At 45.8% G+C, this 23,486-nt stretch overlaps 1 non-coding gene and 1 pseudogene across 1 annotated transcript; both read left to right on the top strand.

The window, feature by feature from the left end:
* Positions 1 to 945: 945 nt before the first annotated feature.
* trnap-cgg (transfer RNA proline (anticodon CGG)) lies at positions 946 to 1,035 on the top strand. The gene is given in 2 exon segments: positions 946 to 981; positions 1,000 to 1,035. It is a non-coding gene; the product is annotated as a tRNA-Pro (tRNA).
* A 9,485-nt stretch (positions 1,036 to 10,520) lies between these two features.
* Positions 10,521 to 22,360, top strand: LOC148144794 (uncharacterized; annotated as a pseudogene).
* Positions 22,361 to 23,486: the final 1,126 nt, after the last annotated feature.

Here is a 23,486-nt window from a genome sequence, read left to right as displayed (position 1 = left end):
GGTTGGAGGTTGGAGGGTAGGAAGGTTTTATGGGGATTTGAGCCAAGTGCTGGCAAATGGGACGAGATTACGTTAGGATATCTGGGCTGCATGGATGAGTTGGACCGAAGGGTCTGTTTCCGTGCTGTACATCTGTGTCACTCTGTGAGACTCCATGGGATTCTCTGCCCAAGAGAGCAGTTGAGACAGCTTCATGAAGTTTATTGAAGACGCAGTTGGATGGGTTTTTGCATGGTAGGGGAATTAAGGGTAGTCGGGATTGTGCAGGTTGTTGGAGCTGTGATCTTAATGAATGACGGAGCAGGCTTGACCAAATGGTCTACTCCTGCTTCTGTTACTTTGAATCTGTAACACTGCATTTCCCGCGGCAGTAGTTTTCCCACGGCACAAAGGAGGTTTTCTAAAGTATATTTAAACCCCTTGCTTTGCTTGAACTCAAACTGTATTGACTTGGAGGAGAGTGGGATTTGCAAAGTGCCCTCCCCTCCACATGTGCCTCAACTGCAGGACAGCTGTCCGGCCCGCCCTCCATTGTTGACGTCACAATGCGGATGCAGCCCTGTCAGTTTCAGAGTGAAACTCCCTCCCTCTGGGCAACATCTGGGAGCAAAGCAATGTCTCCCCCTTTCCATATACCATCCTCCAGCAGCGGGGAGGGGGGGGGGGGAAGGGGAGGTAGGGGTGGGTGAAACACTGTTCACTTGTAGCAACTGGAGTTAATCCAGGGAGGGAGCAGACACTCCAAAGGTGCTCAAATACTTTTTATCTCTCTTAAAGCTATTTTCCTTGTGTATTCCCTCAGTTTGGCACGTATACAGTTTGCACCCTAGAAAAGGATTGCTCCTTTCCTCATGTTCACAACTAAAAGGTTAGATTCTCAAGAAACTGAGCAGCATTTAAAGGATTGGCACATTGCTCAAAAAAGGTAGGTCTCATGGGGCCTGTGGCTCGTTGGTCTAGGGGTATGATTCTCGCTTCGGGCCTTTTGATGCGTGGGCCTGCGAGAGATCCCGGGTTCAAATCCCGGACGAGCCCTTGTTTCTTGCACTTCCTTGTGCAAAAATGGCCAGTCAATACTCTCAAAAAGCCGCTTCATTAAACGAGATACCGTTCGAATGAACGCGGCAAGGGCAGCACTTATTCAAAGAGAACACGTGCTTTACTTCACACAGAGGGTGGTGGGCGTTTGGAACGCATTGCCAGCAGACGTCGTAGATTCATTTAAGATGCGTCTGGATAAATGCATGAGTGGGTGGGGAGTAGAGGGATACAGATGCTTAGGAATTGACCGACAGGTTTAGACAGTACATTTGGAACGGCTCAAGCTTGAAGGGCCTGTTCCTGGGCTGTAAACTTTCTTTCTTCTATATGGTGTATATCTGATATTGTTGGCTGTTGTAAAAGTTTCTTTGTAATTATTAGTCACCTTCTAATGTAGTAATGGAGTTACGTCCTCTTTTTGTCATATTTTTTATTTAATAGGTCAGCAGGAAGTCATTCAGCAATTTTACTGCCTTTCTTTTCTCAAGCAGCCTGAACATTTCATTTTCATATCCTTGATTCAGCTCCATTTCCAGCATCTTTGTAGGCAGTTTGTTCCATGTTATTATCACTGAAATGAAGTTTTCGTCTATGCACAACTAAGCCGATCTGGCTGCATGAGGGTTTTCAGGTTTCTGTGGCCTGGATAATATGTGATCAGCAGACATCTCTCAATCTGCAGGAATTGACACCAATGTTATGTTCATTAACTGTACTGACAGTGATCACTTATTTTGTGATTTTTCTTTGCAGGAAGACGTGCAGAAAGAAATCTGAAAACAAATGATACATCAACTTCTGACAGAGCCACTTGATTCATTGGGACTTGAATATCAGCAGCCATTCCAATCAAGAAGGCATGTTTGCTTTTGTTTGTTTGAGAGATGTTGGACAGTCCTGTGGCAGGAAGAATACTGAGACACCGAGTGAGGGAGATTCAGTGCGCTGACTGTGAAAAGTGCTTCAAACCATTTACTCATCTTGGAGGAATCAAAGTTTCACGCCTCAAGGTGGGAAAGGCTATGTACCCGTTCTGTTTGTAATTTCAATCCCAGAGCAACACAAGGAAAGCTCCCTCCAAAGGAGAAACCTTAGAAATGTGGGGTCTTTGGGAAAGGATTCCCTTCCCCATCCCTGCTGGAAACCCACAGACGCATTCACACCGGTAGAGGCCATTCACCTGCTCAGTGTGTGGGAAGGGCTTCAGTCGGATCAGCCATCAGCAGACGCATGAGTGAGTCCACAAGGGAGAGAAGCCATTCACATGCCCCATGTGCGGGAGGGGTTTCACTCAGTCAGCTGCACTGCTGACCCACCAGCGGCTCCACCCTGGAGAGAGGCCATTCACCTGCTGTATGTGCCGGAAGGGATTCACCTGCTCCTCCCACCTGCGGAGGCACTAGTGAGTTCACGCGCCATCACAGGGGGGTTGAAGGAGCGATGGTCGAGTGCCAAGTACCTATGCACGAAACGTCGATTCTCCTGCTCCTTGGATGCTGCCGGACCACCACACTCTCGACTCTGATCTCCAGCATCTGCATTTTTCACTTTCTCCTCGAGGGCAAGGTTGGACTTGTCTTTTATTCACTCATTCACTCCTTACAGCCTGTCCTTTGTTGTGGCCTAACTGCACATACATCAATGCAAGTTTCAGAAAGATTTCTGCAGCTTTACTTTTGAAAAAAACTAACATTCTTCCCGACTGTAACGAAGTTTCTGAATATTTGGTTTTAGTTATTCTCAATTTTAAAAATCAGCTATTTCTCACATGCCGTGTTTCCCAGGTAAAGTCATTACCATCCATTCTCTCTCTTCCCTGAGAAAGACTTCATACAGCGATCAAAGAGGGCTGAGGCACGAGAAAGGACGATTGTGGGGGTGGAGGGGGTGAAGGGGTCGCTGGTGGTGGTGGAGAAGGGAGGAAAATTGACAGGGGAACAGACTGGTGTTCAGAGGGTTTGGGGGAGAGAATAGAGGGTGCAGTGTGAGGAGAGAGAATAGGCAGGGGGCAATGGATGGGGAGAAAATGGACAGGGGGGCAGAATGTGAAGAGAGTGACAGCACAAATGCCACCTTCTCCAGGACTCGTGTCAGTGTCCCACGAACTGGAACCCACTCCTCCCACATTTCTCAAAATACGCGTGGCCAAGGCAGTGGAACCATATCATCCCTACAGGCCATTCACACCGACCTTCCCAACAGCATCCCGCTTAGACTCACTCGTTTACGCTACAGCCCTGCAGTTCCCCATGGCTATTTCCTGACGAAGGGTATTGCCCGAAACGTCGAGTCTCCTGCTCCTCGGATGCTCCCTAACCTGCTGTGCTATTCCAGCTCCACACTCTCGACCCTAATCTCCAGCATCTGCAGTCCTCACTTTCGCCCAGTAAGGGGTGAATGTTCTAATCCTAGTCTTTTAGATCTTTCAAAATCTTTCCCACACACCCTAAACCTTTACCCTCTAGTTTTGGAATACCTCTAACCTGGGGAAAAGACAGAAACGTTGACCAGCCAGACAAAATGCAAAAGAAATAAAATGTCGAGGCACAGGGGAAAAAATCGGCAAAATAAAATAGCTTCGGCATTTTTCTTTCGTATTCGCATTTGGACGCTTAATATTTGTCATGATCGGGAGGTGCCCGTGTTGAACTAAAGTGTACGAAGTGAAAAATCACACAACACCAGGTTACAGTCCAATCGGCTTGTTTGGAAGCACTAGCTTTCGGAGCGCTGTTACTTCATCAGGTGGTTGTGGAATATAAGATCATAAATTCTGTGTCTTACGATGTTATACTCTACAATCAGCTGATGAAGGAGCAGGGCTCCGAAAGCTAGTGCTTCCAAATAAGTCTGTTGGACTATCACCAGGTGCTTTGTGATTTTTAACTTTAAAATTTGTAACAAATTCCTGCACACTGAGCATGCTCCATGGTGTCAGCAAGTACTGCGCATGATCGCCAGTGTCAGCAAAGCACTGCGCATACTCTTGGGTGTCCGCAGAAACGGCGCGCGAGCTGCTTTCCATGCAGCAGTGGAGAACCGGAAGGAGTCTGGTCCTCCTGCCAATCAGAGCCGGCCATTGTGGAAATGCGGAGGTTGGACCGTGAGCTCTGAAGCTGCTGCTGCTGCTCTTTTCTCTCTGCATAAGGTTAAACTTCACCCCAGACTGTAACTTCCTTCCTCTGTCTAACATTTGTGAGTACAACAGTGTTTTTATCACCACGTTTTCATTCTGGGGTTCAAGAGTGAACCGAGGGAGCGGCCAGACTCTGGAAAAGTTGATCCAGGTCTGTGTGTCAACTTGCAAACACATGGAAAATGCAGTCCCACATTGTGAAGTTATAGCCTTTGCAGTGTAAAAAAATAGCAGAAAGGAGGTGCATTGTTTAAATGGTGATATGTTGAGATGTGGCGAAAGTGAGATGATGGAGATCAGAGTCGAATATTGTGGCGCTGGAAAACCACAGTAGGTCAGGCAGCAACTGAGGAGGAGGAGAGTCGACGTTTCGGGCACGAGCCCTTCATCAGGAGTGATGTGTGGATAGACAAAGGGCCCTCAGTGTCATTCCACACCAGTCACTGCCAGTTGTCAGAAAGTGCAACAAACAATGAGCAAAGCAAGTGGTATATCAGCAAGAGGAATTGAGTTCAGAAGTGGGGATGTCTTCCTGCAGTTAGGTCGGTTAGTGAATGTATTCAAGGCTGAGTTCATGTGACTTTGAAGAACAAAGAAGTTATGGGAGAATGCAAGAAAATGGTTTTAAAACCAGTACAGAACAGTTACAGAGTCATACAGCACAGAAACAGACCACTCAGTCGAACTAGTCCATTCTGGCGGCGTTCTGAAACTAAACTAGTCCCACCTGCCAATGATTGGCCTACATCCCTCCGAACCTTTCCTATTCATGTACTTATCCAAATGTCTTTTAAACATTGTAACTGTACCTGCATCCAGCAACTCCACTGGACATTGATTCCTCACACGAACTACTCTTTATCTTTAAAAAAAAATGTGCCCCTCATGTCTTTTTAAAATATTTCTTTCCTCACCTTCAAAATTTGCTCCCTAATCTTGAAACATCCACACTAGGGTAAGAATACCTGCCGTTCACCTCATCTATACCTCTCATGATTTTATAATCCTCTCTAAGGTCACCTCTCAAACTCTGATGCTCCAGTGCAAAAAGTCCCAGCCTAACCATCTAGATGCAGGTATATTTATATCCAGTTATGAACTGTTCAATGCTGGTGCCAGCTGGAAAGACAAATGACCTATTCCTGCTTCCAATTCTCTCACTGTGTCTAGGACAGCAAGAGACCATACAACATAGGTGCAGAAATTAAGCCATTTAGTCCATCAGATCTGCTCCACCATTCAATCACGGCTTATACGTTTCTCAACCCCATTTTGAAATATGGATTTTGGAAAGGCAGATCATGGCAGGATCTACCCATTTAATGGGGAGTGTTGTTGAATAAACATACCTTGGAGTGCTGGTTCATAGTGGAGTCGGAGGTAGACAGGATAGCAAAGAAGGTGTTGATATATTTGCTTTTATAGGTCAGTGCATTTCAATACAGATGTTGGGAGGTCATGTTGCGGCTGTACAGGACATTGATTAGGCCACTTTTGGAATACTGCATTCGGTTCTGGTTTCCCTGCTACAGGAAAAGTGTTACGAACCTTTGCAAGGATTTGGAAAAGATTTACAAGGGTATTGCCAGAGTTGGGGGGTTTGATCTATATGGAGAGGCTGAATAGGCCGGGGCTGTTTTCTCTGGATCATTGGGGGCTGAGGGGTAACTTTATAAAAGTTCATAAGGCGCATGGATAGGGTGAATAGCCAAAATCTTTTCCCCAGAGAAGGGGAGTCCAAAACTAGAGGTCATAGGTCTGAGGTGAGAGGGTAAATATTTAAAAGGAACTTTACAGGCACCTTTCTCACGCAGAAGGTGTTGTGTGTATAGAATGAGCTGCCAGAGGAAGTGGTGGAGGCTGGTATAATTAAAGCATTTCAAAAGGCATCTGGTAATAGGGAGAATTGAGAGGGGTAGGGGTTATGTGCTGACAAATGAGACGATGTTAATTTGGGATATCTGGTCAGCACGGACAATTTGGACTGAAGGAAAGCAGAAGTGTCATTGTGAAGACTGGACTTTCAGAGCAACTTTCAAACATGTTTTGTCCATACTGGGAGCAGAACCTACAATGAAATCTTTCATTTGTGAGACAGCAACTGAGTGAGTGAGGACATTCAGGATATTGGTGGAAAGTGGGAATTTGTTGCAATGTGGAGTTGAAGTGATTTAAGTAAAGTGTGCTGAGCAAGGAGCCTAGTGAAGGGTTAGGTGAGTTTTTGTTTTAAACTGCTCATTTCTTTCAGCCTCCAACATTGTATTTCCAATGCTGTCCATCAGTGGGATTGGTGAATCAGTAACTGGTATCGTTAGAAGCCTTACGACTTTCAGTACTGCAGGTATAGCATTGTCTCATCAGCTTTGTAAAGGTTACTGGCAGCAGCGGGAGGTGTGGGCTGGGATTCACGAGAAATGATTAAGCAGTTAGATAACACACGTACAAGAGGGCAGGGTGGGACTTGTCTTTCGATTTGCAGAAGGTGGGAGGTTCTGGTGCTGCAGTCAATGGCAAACACAACTGCGGTAAATCATAGAATCAATACAGCGTGGAAGCAGGCCATTCATCCCATCAAGTCCACACTGACCCATCCGATGAGCATGCCACCCAGACCCACCCTATCAAGTCGTTTCTGCCGGTGAGTGAGACTAGGTCCCAAGATTAGGGAGAGTAGGTTTAAGACAGAGGAGAAGGAACTGCTTTTCCCAGAGAGTGGTGAATCTATGGAATTCTCTGCTCAAAGAAGCAGAAGAAGCAGCCATATTCAAGACATAGTTCGATGGGATTTTGTATGGTAGGTGAATTTAGGATAGTCAGGATAATGCAGGTACGAGGAGCTGAGACGATGGATAGATGAGCCATGATCCTTATGAATGGTGGAGTAGCTCAATGGACCAAATGACCTACTCCTGCTTCTATTACTGCAAATGTATAAACATGCATTTTTTATGGACAATCCGTACCAAGGCAGGTGAGCAATGTAGTGGTGTGGAAATGAACATCAGAGAATGATAGAAAGGGACACGGAAAGTAAATGTCCCAGTCCAAAGATGTGCAGGTCAGGTCAAATGACCATGCTAAATTGTCCATAGTGTTAGGTTCATTAATCAGAAAGAAATGGGTCTGGGTGGGTTACTCTTCAGGGTGTCGGTGTGGACTTGTTGGGCCGAAGGACCTGTTTCCACACTGTAGGGAATCGAATCTAATCAATCAAAACTGGATTCTACAGAACACAAGAATTGAAACTGAAGACTGTATGGCTGAATGTGTGCTGCAATGTTACACAACTGAATGAATTGACTGCACACATTGAAGAGAATAATTATGATCTGAGACTCCTTACAGGGACGTGGCTTCAGGATGACAAGGATTGGATCTGAATATTGAGGGGGTACGTGGCATTCAAGTTGAATAGGAAGCGAGGTAAAGGTAGAGGGTTGGCACTGCTAATCAAAGCACTAATAACAAATCTGGTGTCAGCTCGGATTTCAGGTCCTGATTTCTCTGTCCTCTTCTCCCTGTTCCCACAGAGTAAGATGTCTGTTCTCAGCTCAGCTGGCTTTCTGCTGAAACTTTGAGCCCCTTTTACACCTTCCAGAGCAATAAAACATTCAGTCGATCAAGGCCCAATCCACAATATTCTCAGCCTGACAACCATCCAGACTGAGAGAGTCATCGGAGCAGGGCATAAAACAAGAAAAATGAAACAAGATTAGACATAAATGCACATTTGGTGCTTAAAGTGTGTTCATTAGATAGTAAACCAGAATTAGGGGTCTCCCAGGATTCTTATCATCCCCTGCTTGAGGAATTCTCTCTCCCTAACAATATTTACATCAACAGAAATAAAGCATCTGTTATCAAATAGACATAGAGATATACAGCACGGAAATAGACTTTTTGATCCAACACATCCATGCTGACAAGATGTCCTATATAAATCTCGTGTCCCATTTGCCAGCATTTGGCCCATATCCCTCCAAACCTTTCCTATTCACACATCCATCCAGATGCCTTTTAAATGTTGTAGTTGTACCAGCCTCCACCACTTCCTCCAGCCTATTTACTCTATTCCTGCCCCTCATGATTTTATAAATGTCCATAAGATCACCCCTCAGCCTCCAACATTCCAGGGAAGCAGCCCCATCCTATTCAGGCTCTCCTTCTTCCACAAACTCTCCAACCCTGGCGACATCCTTTTCAATCTTTTCTGCACACTTTCAAGTTTCACAACATCGTTCCTATCCTATAGTAGGGAGACCAGAATCGAATGCAATAATCCAAAAGTGGCGAACCAATGTCCTGTTCAGCTACAACATGACCTCCCAACTCCTGTACCCATTCAATGAGACAAATGGCCTCTTTCTGCACTGCAGCGATTTAATGATTTGATTTTGTATCAGAGTCAATTTCAGTCACTATCTCTGGTTTATGGTGTGTCAGGGTGGGATCGCTGGTACCAGAATTGCATGCAATACTCCAAACGTGGCCTAACCAATGTCTTCTACAGTCGCAACATAACCTCCCGACTCCTGCACTCAGTGCACTGACCAAAAAAGGCAGGTATATCAAACACCTTCTTCACTATGCTGTCTATGTGCGACTCCCCTTTCAAGGAACTATGAACTTACCATCGAGTCATACAGCATGATCATGGACCTTTGGTCCAACTAGTCCATGCCAACGATAATCCCAAACTAAATCAGTCTCTCCTGCCTGCTGTTGGCCTGTATCCCTCCAAACCTTTCCTATTCATGTACTAAAACAAATGTCTTTTTATTGTACCCGCATCCACCGCTTCCTGAGGAAGTTCATTCCACACATCAACCACCCTCTGTGTAAAATTAGTATTTGAATGGCAAGGATGAAGTTGAATTGAAATGGTTCATTAAAATCAACAGCTTCTACCAAACCCCCTACAATATGGTATGGTAGCAACTCCAACTCTGGAGTCTCTCAAATCGATATTTCCATGGAGTGGAGGGGGGAGTAAAGTGTTGGATTCACAGAGGTGGGCGTCTTCTGAGAGTGTAAAGCTAAAATTAAACCCCGTGCTTTGCTTGAACTCAAACCGCATTGACGTGGAGAAGAGCGAAAGGAGTTTGCAAAGTGTCCTCCCCTCCCCATGTGCCTCAGCTTCAGGGCAGCGCAGGAGCAGTGCGCCCCCCCCCCCCCCCCACCCCATTGTGGACGTCACAACGTGGAGGTAGCCCTGTCAATTTCAGAGTGAAACTCCCTCCCTCTGGGTAATATCTGGGAGCAAAGCAAGGTCTCTCCCTTTCCATTCCTCATCCTGGGAGGAGGGGGAGAGAGAGGCGTGGCGGGGTGTGGTGTGGGGTGGAGACTGTTCACTTGTAGCAACTGGAGTGACTCCATGGAGGGAGCAGGCTCTCCAAAGGTGCTCAGATGCTCTCTGTCCCTCTCAAAGGTATTTTCCTTGTGTATTCCCTCAGTTTGGCACGTAGAGAGTTTGCACCCTGGAAAAGGTTTACTTCTTTCCTCATGTTCAGAATTATAAGGGTAGTTTCTCATGGAACTGAGCAGTATTTAAGGGATTGGCACATTGATTTCAAATGTCGACATCTGTTGCTTCATATGGTGTATATCTGATATTATTGGCTGTTATAAAAACTTTGTGACTATGATTTTTCACCTTCTAATGCAGTAATAGAGTTACGTTCTATATCTCTTGTCTCTTTTTTATTTACAAGGACAGCAGGAAGTCATTCAGTAACTTCACTGGCTTTCTTTTCCCAAGCAGCCTTGACATTTCATTATCATATTCTTGATTCAGCTCCATTTCCAGCACCTTTGTCAACAGCTTGTTCCAGGTTATTGCGATCTAAATTAAGTTGTCCTCCATACACACTTAAGGCTATCATGTTGCATGAGGGTTTTCTGCGTCCTGCATAATATATGGTCAGCACTCATCTAGCAATCTACAGGAATTGCCACCGATGTTATGTTCATTTAACAGTACTGACAGTGATCACTCAATTTGTGATTCTTTTTGGAGGAAGACATGCAGAAAGAAATCTGAAAACAAATGATACATCATCTTCTGACAGAGCCACTTGAATCATTGGAGCTTGAATATCAGCAGCCATTCAATTCGAGAAGAAATGTTTGCTTTTGTCTGTGTGAGAGATTTTGAACACTGGTGTGGCAGGAATAATATTGAGACACCCGAGTGAGACAGATTCAGTACGCTGTCTGTGAAAAATGCGTCAAACAATTTACTCAGCTTGGGGGATCAAAATCTCACCCCTCACAGTGGGGAGAGACTATGTATCCATTCTGTTTTTAATTTCAAATCCAGCGCGACACAAAGAATGCTCCCCTCATGGGGAAACCATGGAAATGTGGGGACTGTGGGAATGGGTTCCATTCCCCATTGGGGCTAGACACCCACAGATGCGTTCTCACTGGGGAGACGCCGTTCTCCTGCTCAGTATGCGGGAAGGGATTCAGTTGGCTGTGCAGCCTACAGACACACCAGCGAGTTCACACTAGGGAGAGGCTATTCATGTGCCGCCATTGTGGGAAGGGATTCATTCAGTCGTCCCACCTGTAGACACACCAGCAGGTTCACAGTAGGGAGAGGCCGTTCTCCTGCTCTCTGTGTGGGCAGCGATTCATCGATGCATCCTACCTCCCGAAACACCAGCGGGTTCACCTGGGGGAGAGGCCGTTCACCTGCTCTGAGTGCAGGAAGGGATTTGTCGATTCTTACACCCTGCTGACCCACCAGCAGGTCCACATCGGAGAGGCGCCATTCACCTGCCTTAAGTGCGAGAAGAGCTTCAGTCATGTGGGCAACTTGTGGAGGCACCAGCCGATCCACACCAGGGAGAGGCCATTCACATGCTCTGTGTGCGGGAAGGGGGTTCACTCAGACATCTACACTGTAATCTACCAAAGGGTCCATATCATGGAGAGGGCGTTAATCTGCTCTCAGTGTGGAAAGGGCTTCACCTGCTCCTCCCACCTGCGGAGCCACCAGCGAGTTCTGGAATTTTTTGAGGATGTAACTCTGAAGATGGACAAGCGAGATCCAGTGGATGTAGTGTACCTGGACTTTCAGAAAGCTTTTGATAAAGTCCCACACAGGAGGTTAGTGAGCAAAATTAGGGCGCATGGGATTGGGGGCAAAGTACTGACTTGGATTGAAAATTGGTTGGCTGACAGGAAACAAAGAGTAGTGATAAGCAGCTCGCTTTCAGAATGGCAGGCGGTGACCAGTGGGGTACCGCAGGGATCAGTGCTGGGACCGCAGCTTTTTACAATATATATTAATGATATAGAAGATGGTATTAATAGTAATATTAGCAAATTTTCTGATGATACAAAGCTGGGTGGCAGCGTGAAACGTGAGGAGCATGTTAGGAGATTACAGGGTGACCTGGACAGGTTAGGTGAGTGGACAGATGCATGGCAGATGCAGTTTAATGTGGATAAATGTATGGTTATCCACTTTGGTGGCAAGAACAGGAAGGCAGATTACAACCTAAATGGAGTCAAGTTAGGTAAAGGGGCAGTACAAAGAGATCTGGGTGTTCTTGTTCACCAGTCAATGAAGGCAAGCATGCAGGTACAGCAGGTAATGAAGAAAGCTAATAGCATGCTGGCCTGGAATATTGTGTGCAGTTCTGGTCTCCAAATTTGAGGAAAGACATTCTGGCTATTGAGGGAGTGCAGCGTAGGTTCATGAGATCAATTCCTTGAATGGTGGGACTATCTTATGTTGAAAGGTTGGAGCGACAGGGGTTGTATACCCTTGAGTTTAGAAGATTGAGAGGGGATCTGATTGAGACGTATAAGATTATTAAAGGATTGGACACTCTGGAGGCAGGAAATATGTTTCTGCTGATGGGTGAGTGCCGAACCAGAGGACACAGCTTAAAAATAAGGGGTGGGCCATTTAGGACTGAGATGAGGAGAAACTTCTTCACCCAGAGAGTGGTGGGTGTGTTGAATGCTCTGCCCCAGGAGACAGTGGAGGCCCAGTCTCTGAATTCGTTTAAGAAAGAGTTGGATAGAGCTAGCAAGGATAGTGGAATCAAGGGTTATGGAGATAAGGCAGGAACAGGATACTGATTGCGGATGATCTGCCATAATCATAATGAATGGTGGTGCAGGCTCGAAGGGCAGAATGGCCTACTCCTGCACCTATTGTCTATTGAGTTCACATGCCATTGCAGGGGGATTGAAGTGGTGACGGCCGAGTGCCATTATCGACTGGACGATCAACTCAGTTCCGGGGATTCCCTGGGTTTGAATCCAGCCGAGGCAGATGGTGGGATTGGAATTCGGTCAGAAATTTGGAGTTCTGAATCTAATAATGAAACCATTTTTGGGGGGGAGAAACTGCCATCTAATTCACTCATGTTCCTTTTAGGAAAGGAAACTGCCATTGTGGGAAAGGATTCACTCAGTCATCTCAACTGCATCCTTTATCCAGTCTGGCGTACACCTGACTCCAGACCCACAGCAGCATAGTTGACTCTTGACTGCCCCCCCACCATGTCAAATGAGTGGGAATAACTAAAATGGATACAGTGTGTGGGTGGAAATTGCTGAGTGAGGCAATACTTCCTTCAGCTTAAGGCTGTACCAAGAATCCAATTATAAAGGGACAACTTGGTGCTGACCAACAGTAAAGGAAGTGGAGTTGGGAGGAGTGTGTGAGCTTTGAGCTGTTTAAAAAAATGCTTCTTTTCATACACTTTTTTTTTGCTGGGGAAACCTGAAGCTGTAACAAAGTTGGGTGGCAATAAAGGTTACTTGAACTTAACCCCAGTCTCAGACTGTCAATGAAAGCTATGAGATCCAATAGGTTTTTGTTTTAAAACTGCTCATTTCTTTCAACCTCTTGCACTAAGTTTCCAATATCGTGTATCAGAAGGGGCAGTGAATGAGTAGCTAATATTGTTAGAAATTGTAAGTTTTTCATCTCTTCAGGTATTGCATCGTTTCATCGACATTGTAAGGTTTACTGGCAGCACCGGGAAGTGTGGGATGTATTCACAAGAAACAAAGGTAAAAATCATACAACACCAGGTTATACTCCAACATGTTTATCTGGAAGCACGAACTTTCGGAACACTACTCCTTCATCAGGTGTTTGTGGAGAAGGATCATAGGAGAATTTATAGCAATAGATCGCAGTTTCATGCAACAGAAATGATATAGAACAACTTAGATTGTTGTGAAGTCTTTCATCTTTTAGAATGGGTTGCAGGTTTTGGTTCATTAATATGTAAATCCCAGAACTTGTTTGAAGACACATTCTCGAGACAACTTAAGGTCTGTATCCCAATCTTGAGTGAGACTGGTTCTATTTCCAAAGTAGGAATTTATAAAATCTCACATGGATTAACTGCCTGTAGATTGTATTTGGCTCAAAAAGCGCACAATGTATCTGCAAATACAAAATCACACCAAAGGCTTATATGTAAGTGCGCATGCATGAGAGTATAGGTGAGTGTGTGCGTGCTTGATAAAGTGTGCGAGTGATAGAGTATCAGCCTGTGAGAGGGTGTATATGTGTGTGTGTCTGAGAGGGATCTGTGTGAATGTGAGAGTGTGTGCTTTGTGTGGGTGTGAGAGCGAGTGACAGTGAAGTGGGGTTACCTGTCATGTGACATGAATCCAAGGTCCTGGTTGATGCCATCCTCATGTGTTCCGAACTTGGCTACCAGCCTCTGCTGGGCCACTAAAACTGAATAAGCAGTTACATAGCACACATTGTAGAGGGCAGGGTGGGACTTGTCTTTCGATTTGCAGAAGGTGGGAGGTTCTGGGTGCTGGAAACTAGGGAAAACACATGTTGGAGGACCTTCGCCTCAGAGAGATGCAGCTGGAAGCCAGGCTGCAGACACGTTGGGGGAATCATCAAACCCCCTATACTGTGAAAATAGGCTCTCTGGCCCAACAATGCACATTGACCCCCCCTCAGAGCATCCCACTCAATAACCTCCGCAGCTAATCCCTGAATTTAGAACACCCAATCCACTCGAAGCTGCACATCCTGGGAGGAAACCAGAGCACCAAGAGATGGGGGGAGGGGGAGGGGGGTAGGAAAGTGCAAACTCCACACAGACAATCACCCTGAGGGTGGCCTCGAACTCAACTCCCTGGCACTGTGAGGCAGCTGCTGCCGCACCACCTACAGTCTTGGATTGAAGGAATCGATTGGCTTCATGCCAGTCCTGGTGACACTCCAGCCCGTTTGGGGAATTGAATTTGCTTCCACAGAGTTTCCACGGTGCAGGGGTCATTGCGTCTCAGCAGCTTCAACGATCCAAAGAAGGGCTCGTCTACGGCGAGAACACTAGTCCACATTTCGCTGCAGAGTTGAAGTTCTCTGCACAGCCAGAACCCTGGAACACTCCCACGCAGGCTGCGTATAATCACGGGGCTTCTCAAGTCACGTTGATGTTCGAAATAATTTCCCCTCCTGGATTCAAACGCTGCTGATATTCAGGCCCTGAGTAAATTTCTTGTGCACGCCTGAACAGCAAATCCTCCTCTGCTAATACCTTGAGAAAACAGATCATTGCTGTCAGTGCAGGGCAGGAAATAGGATAAGAGAATTCTAGTTTGTACCGAGCAGCCTTCCCTATCTCCTACCCGAAATCTCTGTCTCCCATTTCCTCCACCTTTCAATGGATTCCAACTCGAATTCATCCTTCCATCCTCCTGTTTTTGCCCAGCTCCCCTCACCGGAAAGCGCTGACTCTCGGTTCAGTTTCTTAGTCACTTCTTGCCGTTCCCAGTATATTGCCCACATCTTTATTTACTTTTTAAAACAGAAAGGCAGTGGTTTGCTGATGCCAGGATCTGAGGGTAATTGCGTTCACGCTCCAGATTCTCTCTCGCGTCTTTCACAAAAATCTGCACTGCGCATGTGCAAAGAAGGGGATGCTGGGAGTGGGTGGGACGCATTCACCAACTCCCCATTCAATCAAGATCCAATCATGCCCACAGCGCCTCCTGTCTATTCTCTCTCGCTATCCCAGCTCCCCCCCCCGTCACACACGCCACCCTCTGCACCTCCGTCCATTCTATCTCCATACCCTCTGCCCCCTGTCCAGTCCAGTCTCTCGTCCACCCTCTGCTTTCCTCCATTCAGTCCGTCTCCCCACATTCATTCTCTCTCTCCTCCCACTCTCTGCCCCTCTCCATTCTCTCTCTTCCCCCATCCTCTGCTCTCCATCCATTCCCTCTCTCTCCCCCCACCCTCTCCTAACACTCATTGTTGCTCTCTTTCTCCCCACCCTCTGCCCCCCTTCCATTCTCTCCCCACCCACTGACCCACGTCCATTCTCTCTCCCCACACTCTGCACCCCCATTCTCTCGCTCTCTGACAAACGCTTTGCCCCCCACCCTGTGCACCCCCAGGGTTTCTCTAACTCCAATGCTCTGTCCCCGTGTCCATTTCTCTCTCTCTCTTCCCCCTAGCCTCTGTTCCCCGTCCAATTTCTCTACTTGCACCCCCACCCTCATCCTTTCTTGTATCAGCCCATCTCAGGATCGAGAGAGCGCGGATGGTGATGACTCTACTTGGGAGATGGGAGGGTGTGGTGTGAGAAATGGCTGATCTTTAACATTGAGAATCGCTAAAATGATATTTTCAAAAACATCAGTAAAGGTTGAAAGCAAATTCAATTATTTTTTAAAAAAGCTCCAGACATTTTTCAGAAACTTGCATTGAAATCTATGCAATTAGGCCACAGTTGAGGACAGGCTGTAAGGATGGAATGGCCAATTCCTCATCTTGTGAAGTTGGTTCAGATTAAGTAGTAATAGAGTCATAGAGTTGCAGAGCATGGAAACAAACCTGTCGGTGCATGCCAACCACATATTCTAAATTAATCCGGTGATCCATTTGCCACCATTTGACCCATATCTCTCTCAACCCTTCCTATTCATATACCCATCCAGATGCCTTTTAAATGTTGTAATTGTTCCAGACTCGACCACTGTCTCTGGCAGCTCATTCCATACATATACCACGTTCTGCATGAAAATGTTACCAGTTCGGTCCCATTTAAACCTTTCCCCTCTCACCCTGAACCTATGCCCCTCCAGTTTTGAATTTCCTCTACCCTGGGGAAAAGACATTCAAAAATTGAGCAGCCAGACAAAATGCAAAAGGAATAAACTGTTGAGCCCCAGGAAAACAAAAGAAGTGTGGCTCCAGCCTTTTTTTCTCTCCGATTGGGAGTTGGACCAGCATCTCCACTGGGCATACTGCGCATGCTTCTCGGTGTCAGGAAGCATTGCGCATATACGCTGGTGTCAGCAAAATACGACGAATGCTCTTTGCTGTTAGCGGAAATGGCGCGCAACATTCTTCTGATCGCCCAATGGGAAGCTCTGAAGGACCGGAAGGAGTGTGGTCCTCCTGCAATTGAGAGCCTCCCCCAAATTGTCTGAATGCGGAAGTTGGACAATGCGCTTGTGAAGGTGTTGCTGCTCCTCTCTCTATGAATGAAGATTTAACTTCATCCCAGACTGCAACTTCTTTCCTCTGTCCAACATCTGTGAGTACAACACACTCTTCTCACCCCTTTTCCATTTTATTTTTTCACTCTGGTGTTCAGTTCTTGACTTGCAGCAAAGTTGGTTCAGGTATGTGTCTCAATTGGCAAACACATGGTAAACGTAGTAACGCAGTGTGAAGTTATAGCCTTTCCTATGAAATAAAAACAGAAAGGAGGTAAATTGTTTAAATGGTGATATATTGGGATGTGGAGTAAGTGAGGACTGCAGATACCGGAAATCAGAGTCGAAAATTGTGGCGCTGGAAAAGCACAGCTGGTCAGACAGCATCCGAGGTGCAGAACAGTCAACGTTTTGGGCAAAAGCCCTTCATCAGGAATGATGTGTGGATGTACAAACGTGCCTCAGATACCTTCTGCTCAGGCTTTCTACTCCAGTCAATGCCAGTTGTCACATAGGTGCAGCAAGCAATCAGCAAGGCAAGTGGTATATTAGCAAGAGGAAATTAGTTCAAAGTGGGGATGCCTTCCTGTAGTTAGGGAGATATTGAATATATTCAAAGCTGAGTTCATCTGACTTTTGAATGTCAAAAATAGTTATGGGGAAGGCAAGAATTTAAAAAAAAATTATTAGAAACTTTTTCAAATCTCTCACAGCACCTCTATATACAAAAAAGAACAATACCAAAATACAGAAAAATAGCAGTACAACAATGTCATATTATGATACTATTAATAATGAGCTACCTATTATTCTACTAGAACAAACTTAGCTTAAACTAAACTACAATCAAATTGAATAAAAATAAAATTAAACATAATTTAAGTTAATTTGAATTCTATCACATTACTTTATTCTATTTCACTCACCACATCTCCATTAAGGCTCCCATCCATGGGAGCACCAGTTATTGCACCCGTATTCGTTTCACCCAGCCTTGCCCTCCCAGGGCCCATGAGCGCCCGGACTGATTCCCACTTGATCAGCAGTATTAATTATACCACAGCTCTAATTAATACTGCTGATCAGTCTGCATCAATATAATTTGGAAAGGTCCGCTAAGTCTTGTAAAACTACTATTTTGTGGTGCACCATATTTGTGAGGTCATCTTGGGGGGGATGCTCCATCACCAGCATATGCCACCCCATAAGCCCTGGGGGTTTTTCCAACATCCAATTAATTAAAATGTTCTTCCTTGCACAGTGCTTAAGAATGTTACACAGTCTGTTCCTGTGTTCTCCAAGAGAAGGCAAATTTGGCAACCCCAGAAGAAGAAATACCGGATTCACATTAACTTCAATCCCCCAGGATGTCCTTCAGCTCCCTCACTATAGCACTCCAGTATCTCTGGATCTTACAACATGACCAATAGCAGTGTGTGAGTGCCTATACTAATTTTACATTTGGGACACCCTGGTGATGTGCCTATCTTGAACTTAGCTCGCCTCTCTAGCGCCACATAAGCCCTGTGTAAAATCTTCAATTGCATGCCCTGTGCTTTGTTACATATTGAAATTTTCCTTACATTTTCCCATATATCTTGCCATACTTCTAATGAAATATCCTATCCTAGCTCCCGATTCCACATCCTAGAGAGTCCCTCCACATCCCCTAAGGTACGTCCCTTCTGTAAATGATACAACGTACTAACTGAAAGAGCACCTGTACACAGAGTACTCTTTACTCCACATTTGACCTGTAATGCTGAGCCACAAGCGTGGTATTCCTCTGTATATAATCCCTTAGCTGAAAGTACCGGAAAAGGTCCCTATTAGACAATGCATATTTCTGACTTAGCTGGCTAAATGACATCAAGACCTAACCCTCGAATAAATCTCTCAGACAGAAGATTCCCTTATTCTCCCAGGACTGAAAGCCGGAGTCCATTGCCCCAGGTTTAAATACTTGGGCTGCCACCAGTGGGGTAATCAGTGAGGTCATCAGCCAATTGCCCTTGTCTTGCCTCATTATCCTCCAGGCTTTCACTGTATTTAAAATGATTGTACTCTTACACTGCTCAGTCTCGGATTTCATCTTATCAATGAATAATAGATTAAGTAGGGGACATCTCAACTGCAATGCTTCAACGTCAAGCAAAATCGACCCCGAGTCCCCTCGTGCCCAGTCACACACATATGCTAAGAAAGCGCAGATTTGATATCTCTTCAAGTCCAAAAGGTCCATTCCTCCTCATCCTGTGAGAGCTGCAATTTGATAAACTTAATTAGGGGGCGGCTGCGACACCAAATAAAAGAACCGAGCCAACCATTGAGCCTCAGTAATACTCATCTGGGTAGCAACAACAGGAGCATTCTCATGGGGTACAATAGGCGAGGAAGAACATTCATTTTAATCAGAGCTATTCGGCCTAACCATGAAAACGGTAATCCGTCCCATCGCTGCAAATCCTGCTTTATCCTCTCCAGTAATTGTACATAGTTAGCTTTTTACAGCTGGTGGAAGGCAGGAGTAATAAAAATTCCCAAATGCAAATACTCTTTTGACAACCATCTAAACAGGAACTGCATTCCATCCTTCAGATCAGGCACCTCCACTAATTCTCTCCCCCCACCCACCCAAATAAATTAATTGTTCGAATCAATCGAGGAACGGACTCCTCCAGATTGGCCAAGAACAAAAGGACATCATCAGCATATAGGGTAATCTTATGTTCCCCCATTCCCACTCCTGGCGCCACTATTTCAGGAATCCTCCTGGTAGCTTCAGCTAATGGCTCAATTGGCAAGGTAAATAGCAGTGGTGAAAGAGGACGCCCCTGTTGACTACCTCTCCCAGTATTAAAGTTATCTGACTTACTGCCATTTGTGATGACTGCTGCTTTAGGATCATTATACAACACCACCACCCACCTAGCAAAGGTTGTACCCAGACCAAAGCGCTTGAGGACCCCAAGCAGGTACAGCCATTCTATCTGGTCAAATGCCTTTTCTGCATCTAGGGAGGTCACCGAACCCAGGATCAACCTTTGCTGGCATACCTGCACCATGTTCAGTACACTCCTGATATTGTTGGAGGAGCTACGGCCCTTAACAAAACCCATCTGATCTTCTTTCACAATACAGAACAACACCTTTTCCAACGTCAGGGCCAGCGTCTTGGGTAGAATTTTAAAATCTACATTCAACAGTGAAATGGGTCTGTATGAAGCACATTCTTCGGGCTCTTTCCCCTCCTTTAAAATGAGGGAGATATTAGCCTTCCTAAGAGAGGGCGGAAGATAATCCTGTGCATATGAATAGCGATACATCCCCACCAACATATTTATGAATTCCTTATAGAATTCACTTGGGAATCCATCTGACCCCAGTGCTTTGCCACCTTGGAGATGTTTTATTGCATCCTGCACCTCCTGTATCGTCATAGGCCCATTCAACAGGGAACCTGTTCCGCGTTTATACTAGGGAGATGCAGGATCTCAAAAAAGGCCTGTATTCTCGCTGCACCATGTTCATCTCCCTCCGACCGATATAACCCTGCAAAGTATTCCCTAAATCTTCTTTAACTCACGGGTAACTGTACCAGCCTTCTCTCTAACAGACATAATAGATTGGGAAACATTTTTCTTTCTGGCCAGATATCTACCTGGCTTATCTACAAAATCAAACAATCTTTGTTGAGCAAAGCAGACCTTTTTTTTTCCCAGGGTGTGCAATGAGTTGGGAGCAGCCCGGAGAGCTGCAGCTTGACCAGTGAAGGCCTATTGTAATATACTTCCTCAGCTATCTGCAGACGGGTCTCCAACATCTGTTGTTACTCCTTCCTCTGCGTCCTTCTCGTCATTGAATAAAAAATAATCAGGCCTCATAAAGATGCCTTAGTGGCCTCCTACAGTATTTCCGGATTACTGGCCGTACCCGAGTTGATATCCCAGAAGGCTCTGAACTCTTGTGATGTACTCAACAGATTTGCTATCCCTTAACAGGAATGGGTCCATGCACCAGTGCTGTGCATCCATTCCACCACTCTTGATTTTACCATCTAATTACACTGGCACATGGTCCGAGACAGCAATAATGCCAATTTCACAAGCCAATGTTCTGTCCAAGCAATCCAGTGGCATTAAAAAGTGTCAGTTCCCATGTGGTACTTGTGTGGGTTGGAAGAGAAAGTAAAGTCTCTTCCATTAGGGTGGAGATGCCTCCACACATCCACTAATCCCAACTCCTCACACATGTCCACCAACTGCTTAGGTTGCGCGGGTGTACCTGCCTGGCCCCTTGGCACCCTGTCTACCTCGGGATCTATTAGGCGATTAAAATCCCCTCCAGTGACCATGCGGCGTCCCGAAGACTCATTAATTTAGCAACTGCATCAATTAGAAATTTAAGAGGGTGCACCGGGGGGACAACACACATTCAGGACGCCATACTCTTCACCATGTATGAGAGCTTTAAGAATGACGGACAGTCCATGTTTGTCCTTAATTTGCTCAATTACCTGGAAAGGGAGGTTCCTTCTTACCAGTATAGCCACTCCTCTACACTTGGAGCTAAAGGAGGAGAAGAATACCCTATCATAACCTCCTTGCTGCATTTTCAGATGTTCCTTATCAGTTAAATGTGTCCACCCTTTCCTTCCTGAGGCTTGACAACACCGTCTTTCTTTTTAATGGGGGAATGGCTCCCTTTTACATTCCAGGGGCACCACCTGAATGAATCAGTAGCCATGGTCATCCAGGGCAGCCCGTGGTTTCCCAAGAGGAAGCTTATCTGAGGTGTGGTGAGCAACAAAGACATTAACTCTATAAAGTCTAAAAACTGCTCCTATTCAAAACTACTATAAATAAAAATCTAACCACCACATATAACTTAAGCAAATGCGCAAATAACCCCCAATTATGTAGAGATCTCCCCCCTCAACCCCCCAACCCCACCATTGCCACCATCCTGCCTCCTTCCCACTGAGGCTGTGCCCCAAACTCCAGGCAATTCACAGATTGAAAAAAACATGTTATTTACATTCTGAGAGTTAACAATGGTTGCCCATCTCCCCACACCCCTTCTCCATACATCTTAAGCACAGGTATAGCCACCCCCAATCCAAACACAAAAGGACAGCAGTAAAGAAATGGCCTCAGACAATACCTAACTGACTGATATACCACATAATTCCAGTTTTACGTCAAGGCAGTACGTATAAAGCCGATAACCACAAGAAAAGGGGCAAAAAAGTAATGATGTCCCTCCCGCCTTCACCCCGACTCGATTTCTTTAATTCAGAGAATTTGCAAAGTCCTTCGCCTTTTCTGCTGAATCAAAATTATATACCATCCCTCCATGAGAGAAACGCAATACGGTCAGGGACCTCAAAGAATATTTTCTGTTCAGATCCCTTAATTTTCTCTTAACTTCATCAAATGCCCGTTTCTTAATCCAGGCTCCCGAGAAGTCTTGAAAATATATTATTCTTGAGCCTTTGTGCATTAAAGCCTGTGGATCTCTTCCCAGTCTTCTTGCTGTTACAATCACTAACTGTTTTTCTCTTTTATGCAGGAGGCGCACTCGGACCACGCGGGGCTGCGGGTCCGACCCGGACCTGCGCATTTCGATCCGGTGGGCCCGCTTCACACTCAACAGGCCCGACTCCAACTCCAGCCCCAGGAATCCAATAAAGTCTTCGCCTCCCTCACATTCCGGAAGACCCACGAGCTGTAAGATATTTCTTCTACTTTAGTTTTCCAGGTCGTCCACTTGCTCCTGAAGGACCCGAACCTGGTCTTCCAGCGTTTAGATCCTTCCTCCTGAGACCTCCGCCACGGTCTTGATGCCACGGTCCTCTCCTCCGCTGCCTATTCTCTTCGGGCCAACATTTGAATTTCCTGCTCCATGCTTTTCCAGTGTGGCAGATAGCGGTTCCACCGCTGCTTCAATCTTATCTCAGAGTTTGGCAAACACCGAGAGTAACTGCTGCTGCCCCATTAAACCCAAAGGGTCTGCCCTGGGAGTTTGAGCAATGGCTCCAGGCGCCCCCGATGCAGTAGGGGAGAGACCTACCTGCTGCACCCCTGTCGGCCCTTTTCCTTCATTTGCTTTCATTCTGGTCCTAAAGCTGTCAAACCACAATTATAGCAGCTCTAGACGTTCAGTAAGTTTATATTAGCGATTGTTTTCTCCTACGGATGGTTAATGAGGTGGGGGGAGGGGGTAAAAGTCCACCTTGCCGGGGGTATGGCACAGAGCCCAGCACAGCAGACCACTCAAACCACCGCCATCTTGGATTTCCAACAAAATGGTTTTAAGACCAGTACAGAACAGCTGCACGGTCATACAGCACACAAACAGACCCTTCGGACCAACTAATCTATGCTGACTATGTTCTCAAACCCAACTAGTCCCATCTGCCAGTGATTGGCCCATATCCCTCCGAACCTTTCCTGTTCATGTACATTTCCAAATGTCTTTTAAACATTGTCACTCTACATGCATCCACTACTCCCTTTGGACACCCATTCCACACACAAACCGGAGAAAGAAATGGAGCTCTTCATGTCTTTTTAAAATCTTTCTCCTCTCCCCTTCAAAATTTGCTCCCTAATCTTGAACGCCCCACCCTAGGGAAAGGACACCTGCCTTTCACCTCATCTGTACCCTTCATGATATTATAATCCTCTATAAGGTCACCTCTCAATCTCCTCTGCTCCAGTGAAAGAAAACCCAATCTATCCACCTGGCTGTAGGTATATTCATATTCAGTTATGATGTGTTCAATGTTGGTGCAGGCTCAAATGGCCAACTCCTGCTCCCGATTCTCTCACTCTGTGTCCAGGACAGCATTAGGAGA

Source organism: Chiloscyllium plagiosum, unplaced genomic scaffold (genome assembly GCF_037043375.1).
Source record: "Chiloscyllium plagiosum isolate Xiang-an unplaced genomic scaffold, Cpla_swu_hap1 HiC_scaffold_27, whole genome shotgun sequence".
NCBI classification, from domain to species: Eukaryota; Metazoa; Chordata; class Chondrichthyes; order Orectolobiformes; family Hemiscylliidae; genus Chiloscyllium; species Chiloscyllium plagiosum.
The sequence above is the reverse complement of the archived record's forward strand: the minus strand, read 5'-3'. Positions and strand labels throughout refer to the sequence as shown.